The sequence below is a fragment of the Diadema antillarum genome, unplaced genomic scaffold, assembly GCF_040938485.1.
Source record: "Diadema antillarum isolate AM-2024a unplaced genomic scaffold, OU_Dant_1.0 seq00000454_RagTag, whole genome shotgun sequence".
Lineage (NCBI taxonomy): Eukaryota > Metazoa > Echinodermata > Echinoidea > Diadematoida > Diadematidae > Diadema > Diadema antillarum.
In genome coordinates this window covers 917,448-929,162 of record NW_027271426.1, presented here as the reverse complement: position 1 = coordinate 929,162, position 11,715 = coordinate 917,448, and the positions used below count along the sequence as shown (strand labels likewise).

The 11,715-nt window shown below is 39.8% G+C and overlaps 1 pseudogene; it reads left to right on the top strand.

Moving 5' to 3' along the window:
* The first annotated feature begins 345 nt into the window (after window positions 1–345).
* Window positions 346–11,715, top strand: part of LOC139732868 (uncharacterized) — a 33,382-nt pseudogene continuing 22,012 nt past the window's right edge.

The window sequence follows — 11,715 nt, the reverse complement described above, 5'->3', positions numbered from 1 at the left end:
AAAAAAAAAAAAGGTGGGGGTGGGCCGAGCCCCCCCCCCCCCCCCCCCCCGTTCCTCTGGCCCTGCTAATGTAAGTTCATTCAGTATACATGGAATTTCTATTACTATTGTTTCTATATATTCAGGTAGACGTATGGCATTTTTCTATAAGTTGTGGAAATTAAAATAGGTTGTACCGCACCCCACCCCCCCCCCTCCCCTCCGAACTTGATTGTGATGTGTGCGCTGGCTGACTCGCAATGCAGAAACATGCATACATACACTACACTGCTGTCAAATGGTTTTCCAGCGACAGTTGTTTACATCCGGGCTCTTTTTTAAATGTATCCGACCCGTTGTCGCGGATTGTTTGTGTGGACGAAGTCTTTCTGTTAGATTTTCATAGTTGACCTTTTGAATATGCCCCTTTGTTTCGTCTTACAGTGCATGTAGCAACCCATTTAAGAAAGTAACAACTTGAAAAGCATTTCTTCAACTTCTTCCGAGTTTTTGGTGGTTGTGCTGTGTGGAAAGCTGCCTGAGGTTTCAAAGTAGGCAGCCGCGCAGGTCTGCCGTAGCGCAGATAGCGCTGCGCCTGTAGTGAGTGAAGGTAAGACGTGTCGCCAGCTTTGTATACAATCATGTAGTAGAAGTACAGTGTACGTGCATGCAAACGGAGTGAGGAAGGAAGCCTGCACAAGCAAGCTGCAGTGTGAATGCATTGTCATGCATAACTCATGCGCTTTGCATACGGGAGACGACGGTGCATTTCATGCGTGTTACAACGTGTCTGAGAAGATAATGTTCCACATGTTCTTGTCGGATTTTGAAAATGTGGCAGATTACGAGGGTTTCATGAGTAATTCGGAATTGTTTTACTGTACGCTCAGTAGACTTTGCTCGTCAAGAATAAAAATGTAGAGTATCTGAAACTCAAATATAACATGGGATTTTAACAGTCCAAAATTATCACAATGAATAGGATTTATGGTAGGATATTTCATGGATCTTAATTGAACCTTTCCTGTTTTTTCTTTGCCAAGGGTAAATGACAGATGTCTTCTAACATTGTTAGGCATTTGATGTAGTTCAGTATGTTTGCAAAACAGCTGGATAATTGCTTAAATATTTGCCAGTGTGATGCCCGCGTTCGGCGTTAATTAAATTGGTGAATCGAGTGATCGAGTGAATGCCTAAAATGACAAGAGTTTAAACAATTTTCGGAAAATCCAAGGGATTTCATTTATTTGTCATTACAGGCCTGCAATACCAATAGTTGCATGGCCATGGCATTAAACAAGTTCTATTTAATAACAGATAAAATGCCTCGCTCAAGTATGTGAGTACAGGTACTGGATCACCAAATTTGCATACCGGGTACATTGTGCATAAATTGAAAATGTGGAGGCCCAAGTTGATGCATGCCGGTAACATTGCAGCGCTCCATCATTTGTAAGCGCTGTCACATTCATCAATGTTTTAACATGCGAAGTACCTGATGACATTATTAATTACTGTAAAACATGATATATTCGCGGCATGAAATTTTCGCGAATTGGAGCCGACGGCCTTTTTTGTGGCATGAAATTTTCACGAATTGCCATTGGCGTTCAATGCATATAGTGTAGACAAGAAATTTTGCGTGCATTTTAATTTCGTGAATCTTGGCGCTCGCGAAATTCGCGACATTTATGCACGCGAACATTCCTTGTTTTACAGTAAATATGTTATTTGTTGTGACTTCATGTAATTTTTCATAATAAAACCAGATGGTAACTTTTTGACAGTGTACAATGTAGTCCTCACAGTTGACCGAAAGATTGCTCTTTATCTGGTCGTTGGGGATACAGTACGGTATGTTCTGCGGAGACTATGTCTGGCTTCACGGAATCCTCTCCACGGGGGAGGACCGTATGAGAGTCAAAAAATGATAAAAAACTCCTCCGGACAGACGGGTTTTTTTTTTTTCTTTTTGTACTTGAGGTCCCTATATCTCTGATTTTCACTTTCTTTTCAGCTCCCTGAAGTCTTTAAAGGGGATGGCTAGTAATTGATCAGTGGGAATGCTGGAGGATGATTGTTCCAATCCTTGTGGGATTCATTTAAGAGTACATTATTGTGAGAAAATTATTTGCTTCAGAATGGTCTCATATTCAAGTAATGTGCAGTTTAATGTTTCCAAGTTAGTGTGCCTGGACAGTGACGGGGCATTAATCTGCACATTACTTGAATATGAGACCGTTCTGAAGCAAATAATTTTCACACAACAGTAGATTGTACTCTTAAATGAATCCCACAAGGATTGGAACAATCATCCCTCAGCATTCCCACTGATTCCCACTGATCAGTTACTAGCCATCCCCTTTAAAACCACAGTTTAATGAAGGTGATGAAGTTTTGAGGGAACTGGCTGAGTAGCCTAAGTGATTATTTTAATTGAAGATTGTATTATTCTTTCCAAGATAGGACTAGAAAGTCATTCTCCACGATCTAGGATAGTGTTTGTAGTGAAGTATAGATACAGATATTAATTTGTCATACCATTAAAATTTGATCTTCATATGGTCAAAAGTGATTTTTTTTAAAAATCTCTGCAGGGACACGTCTGCCATGCCTTCATATGCAAGTACGTACAGGCATGACATGAAATCCACCAATGGATTTGCATAAAATGTGTGTGTTTTCCCCCTGATGATTTTTGAAAACTGGCATTTTATCCCCAAAATTGGAGACTTCCTTATAAATGTACTGGTATGAGTGCATGTCACATTCATGTTTAGATCAGAATTAATATTTTTGTGTGCTTTTAAAGTCGTGAATAGCAACCGACTTGCGAAATTTGCAAAAATTAAAGCCTCACAAAATATTTGGCGTATTCAGTAAGGAAGTCTTTTCCTCAATATTGTTGCCTGGGCCCTGTTTCATAAAGCTGTTCGTTAAGTTACGCACGACTTTACGAACGACTGTAATATGACAAGCCAAGTGGTTTCCTAATCATTGTTAATTTTAATAGCTATGGTTGAAATTTGCAGATAATAATGAATGATTATTCTTACACTTTAAACACATGTTTTTTAGTTAAAAGTGTGTTTTTGCCACATCTATGAAATATTGACATACAGTCATACTTAGTTAAAAATGAAGGGGAAAAAAATGGGCACCCATATTGGCACTTTATATTCCAGTTGATTGTAAAGTCATTCGTAACTTTACGAACAGCTTTAAGACACAGGGCCCTGTAACGACTTTCTTCTATCAGGGATGGCAACCCTGTTGTAATATCAATGTATTTGTACATATCAGGAGGCAGAGATGACGAGCGAGAAGGATGATGGAGGAGGGAAAGAGGAGGAGCCTGGTGGTACCACCAAGGAGGATACCACCAAACCCCAAGAAGTGACCAAGAGGGTCAAATGGCATTACTCTGGGGTGAGATTCTTGGAACAATGAGTCGAGAAATGAAAATTTTGTGTGTGCCTAACAGATAATGGTATTCAAATTATGAGGATGTGTAAATGTTGCTTACAAGACAGGTGTATGCATTTTGTTTGTTTTTGTTTCTGAATGCATCAAAATAATGAGCATGCAGGAGGGGATTGTAATAGATAGAACTTGATGTATTTACATTTGTATAAAGAACAGATGGATAAAAACTGATGTTTGGTACCGGTAACTAAAGAAGTGGATGGTGCTGTTTTTTTGTTTTTGTTTTTTTCTAAGGCTGTATGTATAAATGAAATGCAATGTAGAACTTTACAAAGTGACACCACCAGATCTCGCGACGATCCAAAAATTGAGGGAAAAATACAACTGAAATTTACATGTGCATGTACGTGTACTTCTCAATGAAATGTTAATGATGTAGATTGGATGTTTCATACTGCAAGCTGAAAATATTAAACCCAAATGATGTTGTACTTGTAGATGAGCTCTTCGCCAGGAGCAATATACAGCATTATTGAATCTTAAAGCCAAAACATAGTTCTGGTACGCCTGCAAAAGTTGTCAAATTTCGCTCCCAAATGTGAATGTATGCCAAAGGAAATGTGCGGAATAACGCTGTAATAACAAGATATTCGATGGGTAACGACGAAAATGCGAAATATTACCCAAAAAGGTTCAGTCTCAGAACTTACCTGAACGGGGTCAGGCTAAACTCGGACTCGGGGATAACTCTGCGTCGCTTTGACGGCGGGCTGAGTTGTATTGGTCGTCCTGGATTAAACTGTACAGTGTTGTACTATGGGAGCGGCCTGTATAAACTAGCACTTCGCGTTCTGGCTACTTGCAGTAATGGTCCAAGTTGTTACAATGCGTGCATCAAAAAACCTCTTTGGCGCGCATGCAAAATTAGTGTGCGCCTATCAAGCACCTCTAAAAACAATCAAAGACGCTTTAAACAACAACAACAACTTCAAAGACAGCGCGTCTCAGCAACTGCAATGATGTGTGTATAGGCTTGAGGACCGCGCGCTGTCCATTTATTTTGTACAGGATCAGCACGCACTTTCCTGTCTGTTCAGTTAGGCCTTGTTTGGTATTATACAGTAGAATATGGCAATCACGCACTGCGTGTAAATTGTCTGAAATAGGGTCAAGTTTTCCCTGAGACCGAGTTAGTCTGGATCCTTCTGGAATAAAAGTCTGTTTTCCGACTTTTATTATTTTTCTCCAAATACTCCAAAACGACTCATCATCCTGGCAAATCGCGTCAGCCAGGTAAGTTTCTTTGTAGACTCTTGCGATATATTGCAAGCAAATATGAAATGGTGCCAGACGGGTTTTCAAACCCTTGCCAAAACTATGTTTTCACTTTAAACTCGTGACGTGATGGTGCCAAACAGATGCCATGTTTGCATTGAATTACCAGATAAAGTACCTGACCTGACTGAGAAGATTGAATACAAATGTGCACTGTAGTCAAGAATACAAATTCCATGTGGTACAACAAATTAAAATATACAATTTGCCATATCTTTACCTCTTCATTAGGATGAACTGTGGGATTTGCGCAATAGCCCAGCGTCAAAGAAGAAGCCAGAATGTCTGCTGAATGAATTCTGCGAGTAAGTCACTTTTCTTAATGTCAAACTTTCAAAGTTGCTTTTTCAGATTGTTGTTTTAGGCCACGTCCTGCACCCTTATTACATGGTGGTGTGACAGTGTTAATAGCATGCCTTTTGTACATTGTGATGTAGTGTCAAGCATTGCAGATGGATATTTCATATCTGATGAAAGCAAGTGGTGCAAATGTGCTGTTACTGTTCTGAGAATAAATAAAGAAGATGCTTTCAGTGTAAACCTTTGCAATGATCTTTAGATGTGATTAGCATAAAGTTGCATGATCTATAAATGATTCTACTGAACATTCTCTGTATGTTAAAAGAAGTTATTAGCCCTTAGCTTGTCAATGTGACAAATCGGACAACTTTTTTTTTTTTTAAAGGAGGTACTTTGATGGAAATGTATTATAGCCACCCTACCCCCATCAAGAATGTAGGGTAGCATGTACGTGTAACTACTCCATTAGTGTAATGAGAAGACAGTGAGTCCAATAGTAGTAAACTAATCTACACTATGCCTGAAGAACTTGAGAGAAAGACTTGATGAAAAGACAAAAAACATGCACACACGAATGAGGAAAGTGAGCTTCTTTTGTCTGCTTCAGCATGGATGACAGTTTTGTTTAACCGCATAAAGGACTATAATGATACTGATCAGTATGATGGGACATTAAAGGACAAGTTCACCTTCATAAACATAAGGATTGAGAAAATGCAACAATATTAGTAGAACACATCAGTGAAAGTTTGAGGAAAATTGCACAATCGATGCAAAAGTTATGAATTTTTAAAATTTTTGTGTTGGAACCGCTGGATGAGGAGACTACTACAGCTTGTGAGTCATATGCGTACAACAGTATAAAGAAAATGTAAAAGAAAATTCAACATATTTTCACTTTTTTGGCATAATAAAAGTGCACTTGACTTGCCTCTTTCTAAAGGCAGGGGGAATAATATTACTCATAACATTTGTCGGTAACGAGTCAGGGGAATGTGTACTTTTTTCAAAAGATGGAATTTTGTGAAATTCTCTTTATATTTTCCTTATATTGTTGTACGCATGTGACATCTAAGTTATTCATACACTGTTGTAGTCTTCTCATCCAGCGGGTACTGCACAAAAACTTCAAAAATTCATAACTTTTGAACGGATTGTCTGATTTTCCTCAAACTTTCAATGATGTGTTCTACTAATATTGCTACATTCTCTCAATCCTTATGTTTATGAAGGTGAACTTGTCCTTTAATACAAAGTATAAATAGTAGAGAAAGCTGCAAATGAAAGCAACTTCATTTGTGTGCATCCTTTACGGTGGATGACGTTGTTAAGTTATTTCAAGATGCTTGATACTGGCAACTTTCGGTGCTTGGACTTTGCTCCCCCTTCCTCATTCAGTGAAAGGGGCGTTTGGGAGCCGGAGCTGTGGCATGCCTCGTTCTCAGGAAGGAAGTCGAGGGGACCTTCTCCCCTGACCTTGTTTGAAGGGAAGGAGCCCGTACGCAAGAAATATTCTGGTGAGTTACTGTAGCTTTATTTTTTGTTTCACTTTTTAAAATTTCATATAGCTGTATTCTCCTCAATCGTACCAGCACAGGAAATTTGATAGAGTAGTTAATTTATGTATCTTGCAGTTTTTTGTCACTCATCTCTGGAAGACTGGAAAATGCTTTTTGAGGATGGAACTGATTCATTAAGCTTGCTGGTACTGTAAACATGGAATTCTTGACAATGTGGAAATTTTTAGTAAAAATTTTGCTTGACTGAACTGGTATGAATACAATATAACTGAAAATGATTTTTATTATTTTACTATTTTTTTAAAAACAAATTTCATGTGTAGAAATACTCACAACCACTGTAAGTTTTAAGTGAGTGAGTGAAGTTCACCGACCTTAGCACAACACCAAATATTGATCATAGGAATGTTTCCTATTACACATTACTTGGGGTATCCCCTCAGAAGCTAGACTGGCCTTTGTATCACAATTAATTGCACAATCACACCAAATGGACTGCAAGGTGTATACCAATGTTTATAGACCATCCAGGCATGGCAAATTGCCAACATGAATTTGCAATTTATGCAATTCATGTAGGATGCCAGGAAAAGATGAATTTTTCCTGTCCATTGTTGGAACCACGTAATGGACATTTGATGGCAGAGTAAGGGCAGTGTTCCAGGAAACTGAGTACCTCCGAGATAATTTGGATGCAATCCTAGTGTATTGTAAGTGTAAGTGTGGTGTAATTATGTAGATAAGCGAAAGAATGAATATTAATCCTGATCTGGCATCTATATGCCCTGCATGATATTCTATATATTGCTTAGTTATGCTGTGATATTCTAAGAGACACTAGGGGAACTACAGCTGTATATGATTGAATTATAATAAGGTGACTCTGCTTGTTCCCTCTTTTTCTGTTTCTACTTGTCAATGTCTGTTTTCTCTTTGGTGCACCAAAGATGCCAAAGAGAGAATCCTTGAGGAAAAAGATGGCATCGTCCTCAGTCCCCAGCGGCGCAGCTTTGGCCACGGCTGTCAGATGGCGTTCCAGTCCTCTGGTGGAGGATCAGATCGAAATCACAACCACAGCCCGACGGAGGGCAAGGACCATGACCTCCCCCTGCGCACCATTCCGGGGCGCCGTGTCGGGAGCGGCCGCATCATCTCGCGGAGTCGCCTGGCGACCGACAACAACGAGCGGGAGATATTCCGTGACAGGGATCGGGACCGAGACCGCGACCGTGACCGTGACAGAGATAGGGATGGCGAGAGAGATTGGAGCCGGAACCGGGATCGCGACTTTGACAGAGATCGGGACCGGGATAGAGATTTCAGGGACGGGGATCGAGGTGGTGGTCGCCAGGGATATAACCGGAATGACCGCTACTACAAGCGTAGTGGTTACAACAGAGACAGTGGTAAGCTTTTTCTTGACTTTTTTAAACACCTTTTTTCTCTCTCTGTAATCTAGTGCAGCATTGCAGAGAGCAGAAGTGTATAATTCTGATGTTGCAAAGTTTAGCATGATAATCGAGCATTAACTTGTCTCAATATCAGTGGAGGCTTTTGTGTGCCACTTTTGAATGGGCAGTTGGGTTGAGAACTTGAATATACATTGTACCAGTACTGATATTGTAGTAATTCAATCGCACAGTCATTCCATTGGAGTCTGCAAACAGTTTGAAATACATTTCTTTTAGTTTGTGATAGTTAATAGAAGACGTTTTATGCAGACAATTTTGTCATAGCTATCTCAATCAAGTGTATAAACAGAAAAGTAGGCCTATCTGATTTCAGCACAAAACGTGCTCAGTTGTCTCTTGTAATGTACTGTATGTATAATCTGTCTAATGCATAATCTGGTTGTAAGAGGTGAATATTACATAACATTGGCTTCCTTTCACCCGTGTATTCCATTACCAGGGTACCAGCGGCGCCATGAGGATCCCCCGGAGTGGTTCACTGGTGGTCCCACTAGCCAGAGCGATACCATCATCCTCCACGGCTTCAACGACCACGAGGAAGACAGCGGGAGTGAGCCAGAGGTCAAGGCCAGGCGTAAGTTGATTGCCGATTGTCAGTGTGGCCTGCGCAATGCCTTTGACAGCTAGTTCCCAGAACTTTGTGAAAAAGATGCAGTTGTGTGACAGGGAATGTTTCAGCAAACTTATGTGTGTGCAGGAGTAATTAAAGGTCATGCAGGCAAGAGTTTGCCATTAACTCTCATTTGTGACTCACTTTAATGAAGGAATTCTTTATGATACTGTCTTATTTTTCAAAGGATCATGTCGTATCTCTGTCAGTCATATTAGTTTGTTTAATTTTTTTAGCATCTATCATTGATAACATCATTCTGTGCTGTATCTGTTCTTATCAAAAGCTGTTTTAGAAGCATCCATTAAAGGGAAGAGAAGTTTTGGTCTGTGGTGTGGAAGTTGTGAGCACATGTTTTGATGCAGTGAAGGTTAGTTTTATTGTCTTGCCTAGTGTAATGGTTGTAAACAAAACTAGAGAAAAAAGAAAAGATTGATGAGGATGTAAGTTAATAGATGATTTGAGAAACTGGTTTTGATTGCGTTCATGTGACAGGCCCATCTGTAGCTGACCGGAACGGCAGCATGGAAACTGCCAGCTCCAGCTCGCCGGAAGTCTCTCAGGAGAGTGGTAATAACACCAGCGGTGCTACGTCAGGCAAGGACTTTGACTTCAACGAGTTCTTCAAGATGGACAACATGCTGGTGAGTGAACGTCCAGTCTCCATGACAAGCGTCATATCAGAAGTTTCAGAAGACAGCACAAAGAGTATAAGTAAAAAGTACTGTCGATAGATACAGGTTTAGGAACACGCTTTGCTGTTCACTATACAGTTCTGGTCGAGGTGAGGATTTAGCTTTTAACATTTTGCGAGATATTCAGAAATCACTCTATTAGATGTCAAAGAGCATGCAATTCTAAGGGGAATCAAAAGTTTATTTGATGAAATTCGGTTTTGAAATGGCTGAGATATCCAAAAACGAGGTGAAAGAAAGAGATCCTAATAAAAGATGTGGCCTTTCACCTTTTATTACTATCTCTTTTTTGGATATCTCGGCCATTTGAAAACCAATTTTCATGAAATTAACGTTGAATCCTTCTTAAAATTATGTGCTCTTTCATAAAGGTTTCTCATTATCTCGCTTAGGAATGCTGTAAACCTGAATCCTGTCCTCAACCAGTACTGTACAGTCCCTTTAACATGGCATGTCTGTGGATGGAATAACATTTTTGAAGTGGATATACTCGTGTCGCATAAATGTTTCCGACAATGCATTGTCTAGATTAATATGGTCGTATTTATGGAGGATAGCCTCATCTGTGTGTTATCACTATTCCGCGTAAGGTCCTGCCATTTCATTTCCCAAAAAAGACATAATGGGTAAAACACTTTGTCCAGGTAAGAACACACTAGGTGGGATCAAATTTAGGATGCCTTTACTGGGAAAGGAGATGAGAGCAGCTTGTACTAAGACACAGTGTCCCCGCGACAGAGAAAGTACTTGTTGAATTGACATCTCTAACATTTTGTTTTTCTTGCTATCATACTGTATACTACTATTTAGTGTGAGTAATTTTTTTGTGATTCAGGACTTCCCCGACAATTTTGCGAGTGGTGAATTCGTGATCATTTAGTACAGTAATGGACAGAGAAATGTACATATGCATGTTGCATTTATGTCGGGTTCAGAGTTGATACTTCTGCATGTTGTAAAATTTGAGAATAGCACCCGACTTGCAAAATTTGCAAAAATAAAAACTTCACAAAATACAAAGCGTACACAGGTAACGTGATGATGCATGGAGGATAACTGTAAAAGGATATTTTCGCGCCGCTAATTTTTCGCGCTTGGCCAGGTAAGAAGAATTTCGCGTGTTTTTAATTCCGTGAATCAAGACATCAACTATTGGAACATATGGCAAGCAAAAATATTCGTGTGCTTTTATTTTCGTGCTAGTTTCTGGTTGCGCGAAATGTGCAAAAACTTCAACACTGCGAAAATTTCCACTTGTACAGTATAGGGAGCCATTGTGAAGATGCTACCAATTTGCCTTACCTTTGACCCAACTTTGTTCATATATATTTGGAAGTCTAATTTTTCGGGTTTGCCCCTTTAGAGTGATTACAACACCAATGTGGGGGTAGGGGAAGGAGGGAGGGGAGGGCTGTAAGTGCCAACGTAACAAAACTTAAAGGCGTAATTTACCATTTGCAGATGAAACAAAAACCCAGCATTAGTGCTTTAAAATAGTTCTAAAATGTGAGTTAGGGATAGAAACAACCACTGTGAAAATTTGAATCAGTGAAATCGATGCTAAGTATTGTTAAATATACAAAATGTGAACAATAGTTATAATAAAAATGTTTCCGGACTAAATCGTCCACAGTTATGGTTTATTAAGAAAAATAGTGATATCTCCTTAAATTTTAGGCTTTATTGCAAAAATTTTATAGTGTAGGATGTTTTGTGATACAAGTGACCTACACATGTGCATGAAATGTGATATCTTGAACATGTTTTTTAAATCACTGCTCCCAAAGGTAAACCGGACCTTTAACGACCGTATTCCTATTCCCTGTTACCAGCCCCAGATAACCAATCCTGATGAGGGAGACACAGTGACAGGGAAGAGTCGATTCAGTCACCTCTTCTCCAGCGCGCCCCGTAACCGCACGGACAGCGGAGGCACCAGTCACAGCAACAGCCACCGCTCCTCGCCCCACGACCCGGAACTGGAGTACTACGCGGCGGGCCTGGAAGGTGAGAGAAAGATTCGGTAGATGTTGGGTCGAGTGTAATGTGTGCCTATATTAAGCTTTTTGAAATGTATCTTCTCGAAAATGCCCAGATGTGTAAATGCATGCATTCACCATGGGCGTCACCAGGGGGGGTGCGCTGGGTGCGAACGCACCCCCCTTCAGAACCTAAAAAAAAAAAAAAAAAAAAAAAAAAAAAAAACTTAACGCCGGACGCTAAATAGTAATTGTTCTTTTTTTTTTTTTTTTTGCACCAGGAGAAAAAACAAAACAAAACAAAACAACAACAATCGCACCCCGGCCCTGGCAGCACTGATGCTATACATACAGTGTTTACTATATATCTATCGACCGTACTGTATACGTAAGGTATAT